The sequence below is a fragment of the Morone saxatilis genome, unplaced genomic scaffold (genome assembly GCF_004916995.1).
Source record: "Morone saxatilis isolate NCDOM2014 unplaced genomic scaffold, NCSU_SB_2.0 Contig16, whole genome shotgun sequence".
NCBI classification, from domain to species: Eukaryota; Metazoa; Chordata; class Actinopteri; family Moronidae; genus Morone; species Morone saxatilis.
This window is the reverse complement of record NW_023339718.1, coordinates 8389165-8402774: the sequence shown is the minus strand read 5'-3', so window position 1 is coordinate 8402774 and position 13610 is coordinate 8389165.

The following is a 13610-nucleotide window of genomic DNA, read 5'->3' as shown; positions in this document are numbered from 1 at the left end:
AACATTGTAGTCACGGCAACCTCGCCATGACGACAGTCAGACAGGATAACACACATTGTACCGTCAGTTAATCAGTTTTGGCCATCTTTTCTATCATTTATATAACATGTAGTCACGGCAACATCGCTATGACGACACACTGTGCTGTGTCAGTTAATCAGACAGGTTGTAAACAAACCAGTTTAGTCAGATGATCTAAACTACTTTATTTTAAGGTAAAACTTTGAAAGGCGGAAATATTATGGCAGGTTCAAGTTGTACCAGGAAGTCTATTAACTGTGATGTTTTCATCAGTGATTTTATCTTTGGTTAGCGTTGTTTGTCCTACATGCTTGTAAGGGGAGAGTGAGGCGAGTAGATGCCACTAAATGCTACACACTGGTCCTTTAAACCACTTTTATTAAGCTGCATATGAAAAGGTGGGAAAACACTTGATTGGTGTTCCATCAATCCTCATATCACATATTCTAATATGTCTGTCATTACAATAGCAACAACTGTAATCCACCTGATTTGCATATGTTAGACTGTAGAAATAAATAAAAAAGGCAACTTAAAGAAAATAAAACGTACAAATCTGCCTTGTATGATATCATTATAAATAGCTTTTTTCACAATATTTTGTCAGTCAATATAAAGTTCAATATCAATCTCATACAGTCTATTCAGCAAATCACAAAAACAGCTGCCTTAAAACTATATCATTTATAATTATTATTTATAGTCATGGACATATTTCCAGCTGATTATGATTTCACATTTCAAATTTCACTAATTGTTGATCTGAGGACTGAATAGAGTCCAGAAGGAGTGAGATGAGTCAAACAAGCAGCACCCTGATTAGATAGAATATAGTTGGTGAGTAAAAGCTGTAATTTAAGGTATAACAGTAGTCAGTTTAAAATAAGTAGTAGTAGTAAAACAGTCTTTTGAAATTGGACAACTGAAAGCTAAATCATGCACGTTATTTTTCCATATTTATTTTTCATTTTACAGTATTCTAATGTGAAAACGTGCAGCGGCATAAAGGGTTCCTGAAATCAGGCCCTGAGCAGGAGAAAGCATTATCCTCCTACTGCTGCTCAGTTTGTTATTTCAATCTGGAGGGCATTGCCTGCCAGAAATCTGTGAGTTATTTTGGAGACCAGAGATGAGATGTCAGGCGCAGGAAACATTGCTGATGCGTATGACAACCCCTTTAATGCCTGCTTCAATTCACACCATCCATCTCATTTTACAGTGACTGATCATTTGTCTTGTGTTTGTCATCCTTTTCCATCAGCCAAGCATTAAGTAGGCTTTGACTGAGCCTCCTCTTGGGGGGAACTCCAATCTGCACGTACGCAATGAGGGTTCAGTGATGGGCTTGCATATATCTCGTGACCTTCAGAACTCTGTATTATTTCTTTAAGACCAATTTATTGAAGACCCCTACAAATGCTAGTGAAGTGTACATGCATCATTCAGATTAATGTAAAAACATCAAAACGTAGGTAAGGAAGGAAAGGAAACATTGGAGCCAGTCAGCTTCAATATAGAAGAAAATGCCTTTATAGTTAATTATTTTTATAATGGGTTATTTTATGTTTATTTTGATGGTGATGAGTAGTAGTGCATTGGTGTAGGATAACAATTGAATGACATTACATTACAGTTACTAATACCAGATACACATTGTTGGTAGTGGCCAGCTTTCTTTCTTACCAGAAGTTTGATGGAGTGTAGATCTAGGACGCGCTAGCTCGACGTAGGGGCTTGTGTGAAGACAGTCACCAAAATGCAAATCCAAGTAACTCTAAAGTTTGCGTATTCATATTTTGTGTGTTCATAGCTGGCTTGTTAATGACAGCCAGTTGTAAGCCTACATATATAGGTTTGTGTCCCTTTCGTTTCATACAAGCTGTTGTTGCTCCAAGAAATGTTACATGTATCGCTTTCCTTTTTGCCAGAGGACTTTTCCTCTTCAGCTGAAAGAAACCAGAATAAGCCAACCAATCTTTTATTTCGAGTTCAATGAAAACAAACTGAGATAAAAACCATATGACCAAATCTTAAAGGGTTCAGTTGTAACGGTCTGTCCAACTGTACCTTACAGTAAAAAGAGATTCAAAACTATGATCAATTTCATATGAGAGTAACTAAACTCAGAGTTTTTCTGAATAAATATCTCCATAGTATATCTTACCCCACGTTTATTAGGGCTTTTATTGCCTATTTTTTATAGAGCAGCAGTAGAGTAATAGGAAAGTAGGAAGAGAGAGATAATGAGAATGTGAAAGTGTTCAGACATACAAAAAGAAATAAAATTCTAGTTTGCAGGTGAAGGTGTAGCCATACTTTTTGCTAAAAATATATTTTTCAACCCATTAGCACTATATATGAGAGTGTATGGGGGCATCTAGCAGAGCAATACAGTGAAAACTATACATTTCAGCAAGAGAAAATAGTAGATTTTTGACTGGTTGAGATTTGAATTGAAACCATTGTCATTGTCATCAAATGATAAATCCCATATGGAGGCATTCTGTAAAAGCAGTATGCAGAATATCTTCTTGTTATTCACTACCTGGACCATCATTAAGCAGAAAGATGACTGTACGACAGCTGACCAGCCGTGTCCCACGTGGAAAGAATGAAACCATGAAAGTGTTGTGGCAGTGCCATCACATCCATTTTGCTGTTGATACTACTGATCTGTGGCCTCCAGGGAGCTTGAGGTCAGGCCCAAGGACTCCGCTGACTACTCATTAGAGTGGCACTACAATCCACCAGGGGTTTGTTGTACATTTGATGAATGCAGTCTGTTGTGCCAGGAGGTAGGATAAAAGTGGTAAGGATATCAGTTCCAGTCACTCTGGGGAACAAGCAGTTTTATTTTCATCTACAGAAAGTGGTGTCTAAATACAGTGTGAACTTTCCACAAAAAAATCTGCCACATCTGAGCTTTGAGCTTACCAGCTTCTGTTATAATCAGCCATGCCGACTTTCCTGTTTTTTTTAATCATATAAAAATAATTATAGCATTGGCATCATCTGTAAAGAATTACTGGAGCTATGATGATGGTGTGCACCCACATAATCTGATGATAAAAGAAAGGAAATTCAATCAGGAAAATTAAAACCATGGATAAAGGAATTGTCAAAGTGCTAATTTTATTTCCTAAACCACTGAAGACATAACCGGTGCCAAACCACTGAATGTTACATATTGCATCTAGTTTCCAACAGCACACATGTATACATCTGTTATTAATGATGTTGTATTAAGCTATATTCAGTTGCTGTAGTGAATTCTATATGGATGCAGAGCTGTAAAGGCATAGAGCTGCAACTAACAATTATTTTCATTATCAATTAATCTGTTGATCATTTTCTGGATAATTTTTTTTGTTGTTTGGTCCATAAAATGTCAAAAAATAGTAAGAAAAAATCACTGTTTTCCAAAGCCCAAGGTGACAACCTTAAATGTTTTGTTTTGTCCACAAGCCAAAGATATTCAATTTATTGTCACTGTTAGGTGCCAGTTCACCTCCTGCGCGCTGCTGAGGTGTCCTTGAGCAAGGCACCGAACCCCTTACTGCTCCTGGTACACCACTATGTGGCAGCCCATCACTCCACCCTCTCTCCACATCTGCATCTCCATGAGCCCTGTGTATGTGTGTGTGTGTGTGTGTGTGATTGTAATTCAGCCTTATGTGTGTACAAAAAAGTATTTCCCCACTGGGGATTAATAAAGTAATCTTATTGTAATTTATAAATCAAATAACCATTGCAGCTATAAATGTGTATTAATACATGAGAAAAGAAAAAGCTGCAGATAGAGATTGAAATGGCCTTGACAGTTTCTCCATTGGGACAGTGATCTCAGGGCCGCCTCTATAAACTCAGAAAATCTGTTATCACTGAGATGGTCAGCAGTTTCTCACTGTGTTTTGCTCAGTAATCCCCTCTGATCAGACATCCCAATATAAAACAAACATTAGACAATTCAACACTGGGGAATATCTTTGATTAAACTGTATTTTAAGCTTTTTGTTTTTAAAAAGTCACAGTGGAGACGGGTTTCTCTATTTTCCTCTGTGTTGAACATTTTCAATTAATCTGTAATTCGTGATTTGAGTTGGGGCACAGAGATAATGTTGTTTTTCCAACTGTTTGTTATTACTTTTGATCATAGTTTTTCCATTTTGCTATGATCAATTTGGCACAGGATACCACTCATATTTAGTCAAGTCAAGCTAATTTTAATTATATAGCTCAAAATCACAAATTAAAATCTAATACTCTATAATCATTCTTTTATTATCTTTTCCTGAATGTACTCTTAATGACACATTTGAATGTGACAACAAGTGGGCTGTTGTTATCAACAACTGGTTATGTCACATGCCAGTTATGTAAATGGTGAATAGTGACTGAAAACATGGAGGCATGGATGCCATGCTAAAGAGAAGAGAAAGTCTTGAGTGGAAGTAAGAGAGCAGAAAGAAGATCCTCTGTCATCTTCTAGGAAACACAAAATTAACTGCACATGCAATATGGCATTTTGAGGCTTCAATCGTGACTGACATAGATCTGTTTCACCAGTTGGCAAGTCTAACCAAAGAATAAATATATAATGAAATGCACTACTTAAACTAAAATAAATCATCTGACATTGCAGCCAACTGGTGACTCCGTCTCAGTTAAAGTTACTCTGATTCTCTCAAAGCTTTTACATCACAAGGTTATTTCCTCATTCCTGAAAAAAGTCTTATCTTCTGAAATGACTGTCTCTGTTTACTAACACAAGGAAGTATTCTTGCTTAGTGTACTGTGACAAGAAATCTTTTTTTTTTTTTTTAAAGGAATAGGGTAAAATGCTCCCCTCTTCTGTCTGTAAGAAGCACTCCACCCTTTGCTGGAGAAAAGAGGAACATTCCACAGGAAGTTTACCCGCCGCCTCTTCCCTTCATCCCTTACTCTTCCTGCCTCCGCTGATCTTCACTGATTACAGTTGACTGGGTGGGCCGATAACAGATGCTAATGAGGAGAGGAGACCCATAGACATTTAGTGGTGTGAAACTTTTTTACACACAGATAAGCTATGACAAAATTGCTAAAGTCATTACATATTTTATTATCAGGGAGAAAGATTATACATAGAAATGTGGCAGAGTATAAGGGACAGGGATTTTTTGAATATATATTATATTTTTATTTTATTTTGTGTTTTGAGTTGAAATGTTGAGAATAAAGTATATTCCTCTGCCCCATCAAATCAACAACTGACATCTCTTCCAGGTTTGTGTGGTTACTCCAATGTCCACTTATTACCACACTGTGATTATGTGCTCAAAGAAAAATAATTTCCTTGTTACTAAAACCCATTCTGAAGTACAATTTCACAAATTTATCTATACAAAGCATTTTGTCGAGGCAGTCATATGCGCAAATGCTAGTAGTTTGATTTATTCTCAAAAGATTGACTTTAATCTTTAAATGTCACCTTTATTCTCATCCGTTTGTTTTTATTCTGAACATTTTAACTTCTCGTAATGCAAAATAAAAATCATCTTTCTCCTCTCATTGTTTTCCCTTTGTGTCTGCCCCTAATATGTATAAATACAGATACTATATGGCATTTATGTTTTTCTGGCAGTCCAAAACCAGTGTACACAGCATACACTGGTTTGAAAGCACAGACAGGAGGTCACCAGCCTATCTCAATGCTAACAAAAACACAGACTCCATCCAAGGGTCCAAATTGATTTGATTTTTTCCCCACAAAATATAGGGTACTGTTGTAGCAGCTGCCGCAAGTTCCATCAGATAGCGTGATTGTTCCAGGCAGGTCGGCTGTTTGTCACCACGGCCGTCAACACCATCCATTCCTGGTCAGCACACCTGCTGCCACTGCAATCAGAAGACTAATCCAAAAGCTGCTGTTGCATTGTCTGTGGCTGACAGAATAGCTGCCTGTCACCACAGACCTGTGAGAAGCAGCACGTCCCAGTTCCACAAACCCTATTCGTACATTCAATACTCTGCTGTAGAGCAGGTGAATGTGTCTTTTATACTGTTGCTGACACACAAACATACACAGAATTTCATTCAGGAGAGTGCAGCCATCATCACAGTCGCTCAGGGTGTATAACTTGTTGTTTGCATGGCTTTCCCTCTTCTAAATCCATGCATGTCAGGTGGATTGATGAATGTAAGTCATTATCAATCTGTGTTGCTGTTAACATAGTGTTTTCCTGCCTGCTGACCTGGGTAGCTCTTGTAACTAGGATTTTAGACATACTAATGCCATGTTCACAATAGAGATGGAAAAATTCCCCCAAGGCTTGCACACACCATCAAGGTGGTTATGGTTACAGAGTTGTATGGGAGGATTAAAATATCCGTTAAATTTAGGTTTTATTTAGATATTTAGTAACTGATGTGAGGCGTACATTTTTGTTTTGGTATTTAAACTATATGCATAAATATAACTACGAAATGAACGCAGCATAAAGTCACAACATCCCCACTAAGAAATTTATTTTTATTAGAAAATCTTTAAACTCAACAGTTTATTTGTAATTTCTGTATTTTGTAGAAATCATTGGAAAACATTTTGCCAAAAGGGCATGTTAGTTTATATGGATATATTCAGTTCTAAATGGAGAATTTCTCACTGGAAGCCACTATAATTACTCTTTAGACATGAAATCTACTATTATTTACAATTGAAAAAATAGTGTGGGCTGAATACGTATACAGACCTACTGTATATGTATGTAAGCAGGCTTTTTGTTCAGCTCTCTCTCTTTCCACCATGCTGTATACAACACTTTGTGGTGCTTGCTATGTGCTTTCAATTCATCTTCACTCATTTCAGTAAACGTTCATGCAGTAAACCTGTACCCTGGTGTTGTGTTAATCATTAACGCCTGTTGTTGATAGGCATCTTTTGGTTGTAGCTAATTAACGTGGTTCCATGAAATTCTAGTGAGAAATTGACCTGTGGCCTGTGAGTTCCCCTTACACAAGTAACCTTAGCATGGGCTATTAACACCCTGACCCTGCACTGTCACTTTCTGTTTCCTTTTCTAAAATTAATTCAGCACAAGGGTAATAAAAGGGTAGAAAATCAAGTGAGGAAAAAGCTGGAAGAATCTGTTCATTCATATATGCACACGCAGTCGTGATCCATGATGCTAGAATGGACTCATCTGTATATGTTCCCAGCCACATGTGTCTCTTGATATAAACTTGATATAAACTAAATATTGTAAGAGATTAGGACTATCTTTTCAGTTCAAATAGCAAAAGAATGAAGGGGAATGAAAGTTTCAAATGCAGTTTGAATGGTAAAAATACATTTAGCCACCCTAACCCTAGAACTGGAGAACCCTGGGAACATAGTTAGGACCAGTGTGTAGGACTCAGTGGCATGTGAAATTGCAGATTGCAACCATCTGAATACAGCTCAGCCTTCCAAGTGTGTAGGAGAAACTAGGTTGGCCATGAAACTTGAGAAAAACTCAAAGGGCCCTTTTTAGAATCAGTGTTTGGTTTGTCTGTTTTGGGCTACTGTAGAAACATGGTGGATCAACATGGCCGACTCCGTAGAAGAGGACCCTCTCGAAAAACAAAACAATTCCCTTTTTCAGGTGATTATACACTAATGAAAACATACCCATGGATATTATATTTACTTTCTGCAATATTCTGCAAAAAGAGCCCCCTCAATCTTACACACTGGACCTTTAAGAGCACAGAAGCTCATTCTGGATAGTAACATCAGCATATACACCCTGTTAATCATCAAAATATATCATACTAGATATATGCCAGACGTGTCACATGTAAAACTAATCACCATCTTAAAATCCAGTGCACTGACCAGATCAGGACAGCTAATTATGTACTGATGGAGGTTTCCTTGTTGGTATATTGAACATTATCATACATTACTTTTTGTTTGTGGTTTGTTTTCTATCCTCCACATGCACACACATCTGATAATGACATCAGTTGGAAACCTGTAATATTTAAACATACTGAATATACCAGAATCAACTTATAAAATAACCAGCATGTTTATGTTTTTAATTCAACAATGTAACTGCCCAAGGTTGCTAAACCCCAAAATTTCACATAAATTAAAATGACCAAGGACATGACCTCAATGGCAGGCAGCTACGGCCCTGAGGCTAGAATACAGTCTGCAGGTTTAGGATTCGGCCACATTAGATTCTGAATAGAAATAGATAGAGGATAAAACCACTGGATGCATCAATAGCAGTAAGTAACTGTGCTCCCTGCAACCAAATGTGGTTTGGTTTTAACCTCCACAGTATGCACTTTCTTTTGATATTTACACCTGAAAGGATGTCTATATTCTTCAGGGTTTTCAAATTTATTTTCTGTTGAATTAGCACTTCAAGGGAAATGAAAAAGGAATTAGCTTGTATTGGCTGGTAATGAGGCATTACAAAAAGCTTATACAGATCACAGCCGAACTTAAAATGCAAAAAGAAAATCTGCTCTCAATTTTCTGCACTGTTACTTCCTGTATTTCCTTTTCTAACAGGAATCCAGTAAAGGGTGGAAAAGCAAGTGAAGAAAAAGCTGGGAGAATTTTGTTATATGCATTCAGAGGGACCCCAGTCATCTTCCATTAAACTGGATTGGGCAAATCCCTATGTTCCTAGGCACATGTGCCTCTTGAAAGAAACTAACATTGTAACAAATTGCAAATGACTGAATGGAGATGTTTACCATTCAAATAAGGTTTTTCTGGTAAAAATCCAGTCAGTCACTGTGGAAATATCAATGTCAAATTTGAGGGCATGGGTTTCAAGGAGTATAACATCAGTAGGCTATAAGCTGTAAATGGGTGATTTCAACATATTGACCGAGGGAAACATACGGAAACAAAGAACATTTGACCTCTGGATAAAGTGCTAAGAACATAAACCCCTTTGAAAGATCTCCTCAATCTGTCATATTAAGAGTATATTGAGCTGGGCAACATAGGAGCATGGGAGCATAGATATATGCTCCCACTGGGATATACGGACGCAGCCATGAATAAAGAGTTCTTCATCCTGTGCTTTTACCAGCCGGGATTTGAGGCAAATGTGTGGCTCTGCTGAAGGTCAGAGGATGAAGACTGAAGTAGAGAAAGTGGGGACAGATTGTGCTTAGGTTAAAAAAAGCAATATTCTATGATATGAACCATGACGTGCACCAGGGTACGGTATAAAGGAAGTGATCATCTTATTCCGCTAAATTTTTCCCTTTGATACTCAAGATGTACTTCACTGCACAGCATCAGAGTGCTTTAAGGAGCCAGATTTCTTTCAAAATGTGCCTGCTCGCCTTCCAGAATCTCTATATAATGTCAGCGTTTGGACCATACCAATGAAAATCTTTACACTTCTGACAAATGGGTGCAATAATTAAAGCTTGGACCTCGCCATTGCTGAATCCCAAGAAAGTCAGGAGTGTTTGCTCAGGTATGTGATGATTGGCTTTCTCTTACAGGGGGATGAGATCCAGATGTGTGGTATGTCTGCTACTGGAGTGAAAGAGGGCACTCCAGCTCGCACATGTGGGTATATTATGTCTCACACACTCCAAAAGTCTAATAATCAGCTACTCTAAAATAGTAGTGGATGCCAAAACAAGCCACCAGATAGGAAGGAATCTGACAGTCCCTCTTCTAACAATCGTGTGGGATTTGTTTTTCAAAAATAAACGACCATCTATCAGGAACTGAGATCCAGCTGCTTTGATTGGGATTTAATATACACAGACATCTCTACATGACTATTTTGTTCTGTTTTCAGAAAGCTTGATGGAATATCTAATCAAAACTTGGATACTGGCTAGAGTGTCTTTGATTATCTGCAGTAAATATAGACATGCAATGTTTCTTGTGTAATGCAATGCTGCATTTATGAACAACATTAAAGATAAAATTATCATCAGGGGGGAGTAATGTTTGTATGTATTGACTAAAGTCATAATCCTAGGCTGTGACACAAAGTGGTGACAGTTAGACAATGGACAATATACTCTGTGACACTGAACAAAGAACAATGGTAAGATAATGAAAGGTCAGAAAGCTGAAAAAGGCCATCTTGATGAGAACTGTTACCTGGAACTGAGGAAAGATAAAGGTCAGGTCATTAACGGCAAGGTAAGTGGTACCATTTTCTTCAGTATTCTCAGGAACGCCACTTTTTTCAACCAAAGCTTGCATTTGGGGACCAAATCATTCTTTTCATTCATTTCAGCAGGTGAAGTTGAAGCATAAAATTATTCTTTGTTTTTCATTTTTGTTATTACTGTAGCAAGAAAGTGAGGCAAAGGAGCGAAACTTTAATTCCATTTCCATGTCCCTTTTTCTGATATTTTAATTTGTGTTGAATCATTTAAAAGAAGAAAAATATGCAGTTAGGATGTTTTCTGTGCTATTATTAAAGAGATACTCCACCCAAACATCTCACACTATCTTGTGAGGTAGTCATATTTTTGACAAAACTAGGACTGTGTGGAACATAATGAGGATATGTGGATCATGGAGGTGGTTTGTGTCTCTACTTTGGAATCCAAGCAGCCTACTGGTCTCCATTGATGAACTTTGACAAAAAGAAAAGAAAATCCACTATTTTCAGACTTCAGGTAGTCTCATTTTAGTATTTCAAAATCTTGGGTAATGTGACCACAAACCCACTTAGACATACAAAAATTGTTTAATATCAATGTTAGTGAGACCTTTTTCAAAATGATAGATCCAACTTCTCTAATGACGCAACTGCAGCTCCACTCAGTTCACAGACACCATTAGTCTCTGCTCTAATACTTGCATACATAATTCTTGCTTATTTGACCCTGCCTTTTCACATCATCAAAATCCAGACACCAAATTGTAAAGATGTTTTGGTTCTCAGGAGACCACACAAAATGAGAACAAAATATGTTTACCTTCAGCTTTTGGGTCAGCAGAGATCTAGCATATTGTAGATGAACACTGAGGAAAGAATGCATCAAAGCTTTGTCATTTATCACCAGAGCACTAACAACTCTGCAGCTCGAATGGCATAATGGCTCAATTATTTTAGCAAAATGGTCACCACATGTTTAAAAGTGTGGCTACATTAGTACCAAGGCATTAGCTGTGTTGGAACAAATGTCCTGTACTCTGTAAACAAATAAACATGCATACATTGTCAAAAAGAGATATGGGCACATAATATGATTCAACAGCCATGAATCTTTAACAGTTCCATTATCCGTTAAGTATGTAAACCACTTACAGCAGAAATGTCAAACACGTGTACTAGGTGCTTGATTAACCATCTGGACGGCAAACACTTTAGGTGGCATTGGTAGTCAGGAATTTTCAACATATAAGGAGAGCGACTCCTGCGGAATTTAACCTGTCTACCAATGAATAAAAAGATTTACAAAGTAAGTCCAAAGCCTAATATGACTCCCTCAAAACACACACACACACAAATACACACTGATAAATATTACTCTCATATAGGGAGATAAGGAATGAATATTGGTAGTATTATCTTTTGAGAAAACAAATTGAACAAAAAAAAAAAACGGTGCCTGCACATTTATTTAGTGATGAAACAGTGACCCCTGCAGGAGGAATTCTCTCACTGTCATGAAGACGCAGCCAACTGAGGCCTCTCATCAATTTTAAAAGTATTCAGAAATGTCTCAAGTGATGAATTAAACATAACTATCTTTGGTAATTTTGACTATTGATGCAACAGCAAATTCAAGACAGAAGTCAGCTCACTGCATATCCACATGAGAATGAGTTAGTGTTACAAGTAACAAGTCAGTTAATGACTGGAGAAACTTGTAGATATGAGGAGAAGTCTATGAATCTCTGAGTGGGGCAGGGGGGAGGTCTAATGCACTGAAATATTCTGACTTGTATCACTGTTTTCCTGAATTCAAGGAGGGTCCATGAGGTTGACATGGCCTCTGCTGAATTATTGTGCCATGTGTCAGGGGGTTTTTTTTTTGTGTTTTTTTTAATATACCCATTGTGTGATAACGCAAAATTGAAGCCAAGTGGAATTCTTCCGAACAAAAACACAATCATAGCACATTCAAGCGGGGTTGCAAATAGTTTAACATTCCTGAGAGACTGACTCTGCTGCAAGATTGCACATAATGATATCAGTAGATTTGACTATAGGCAAGAAAGAGAAGGCTTTTTTTTAGCCATTTCCTACCCTCTATATTTATCACCAGAAAGGAAGATGCAATAAAACAAGGAAATAGATTGAAACAGTAGTAACAGCAATACAGAAGAACACATAAGAACATAGCACCTCACAATACAGTACAACTTTAAATAACAGATAGATAGAGATAGATAGATACTTTATTTATCCCGAGGGAAATTCAAGACACATCTTTTTGATACAGATTAGATAGCAAAAACAGAAATGTTGTCAACAAAAACAAGAAAGCAGAAGGAAAAAAGAAAGACGACAAAAGACGGACTGTGGATTGTCTGTCAGCCACATGGTTTGTCATCAACTTTCAGTCATATTTGACTCTAAAAGGCTGGTAAATAAGACTGCAATCATCACTCTCCAACACAGACAACGGGGATCAGCAGGATTCCCATTACAGTTTTTCTCATTTTTATAAATACAATTTCTAATAACATTCTCAAGACTTTTGGTTTTTATTACTTTAAGTTTAAGTTTCATTAAAATTGGAGATCATTAAAGATATTCTGAATATATTCCCTGGTGGAGCTGTCAGTATTTATTGTGCTAGTATATTACAATATTCTCTGACAGTGCAGCGCTCAGTGTTTCATTTTACTCAGTGATAACCTTACCTCAGCCACATTATCCATCTCACTTTTCCTCTCAGATGGATCCCAGGACATTAGGTTTAGTGTGACACTGTTCTCCCTTAACTCTCTCTGGCTCATTCGTCTGCCTTCATCTTGTTCTGCAGGAATATTGTAATTTGTTGTACTTTGCATGAGCTTTTGACAGTTTTAAATGACAAAGAAATATGCCGTATTGGATTATTTTCAGCCACACAGAAAAGGGAGCCTTCTTAAATTTAGATCAGTGGTAACACAAACAAAAATGGAAAGTAGCTGTTGTCCACTTTACAATCCTGTTAATATTAGGCAATGAACAAAATATAATCTCCCAGCCCGAGGAGACTGTGTGTCAGCATATTACCTGCTTTAAAATAATTTCTTAAAACATATTGAATTTCTCCTAAGGGGGATCAATAAAGGAACATCTCATCTTATATTTTTATAGGAAAGCCTTTTGTGATATCTGACTTGTAATTCTTGATTCTTTTATTTTCTTTTATTCCCATGTTTTAACTGTGTTTCGTATGATTGCTTATATTTGAGCTTTGTTGTTGTCGTGGGACTAGAGCCTGGGGGACTAGAGTGTGGGGGACGTAGAGCCCAGGGGGCGGTTCTCTTAGTATTTTGGTCTTAGATCTTGGGTGGACAGATGCCTGGGGACTAGAGGTGCGGTGGTGGGGGGGGCCCTGGGTGGGTGTAGGACTAGAGCCTGCGCGAGGACTAGAGGCTGGGGGATAGATAGGGGGTGGGG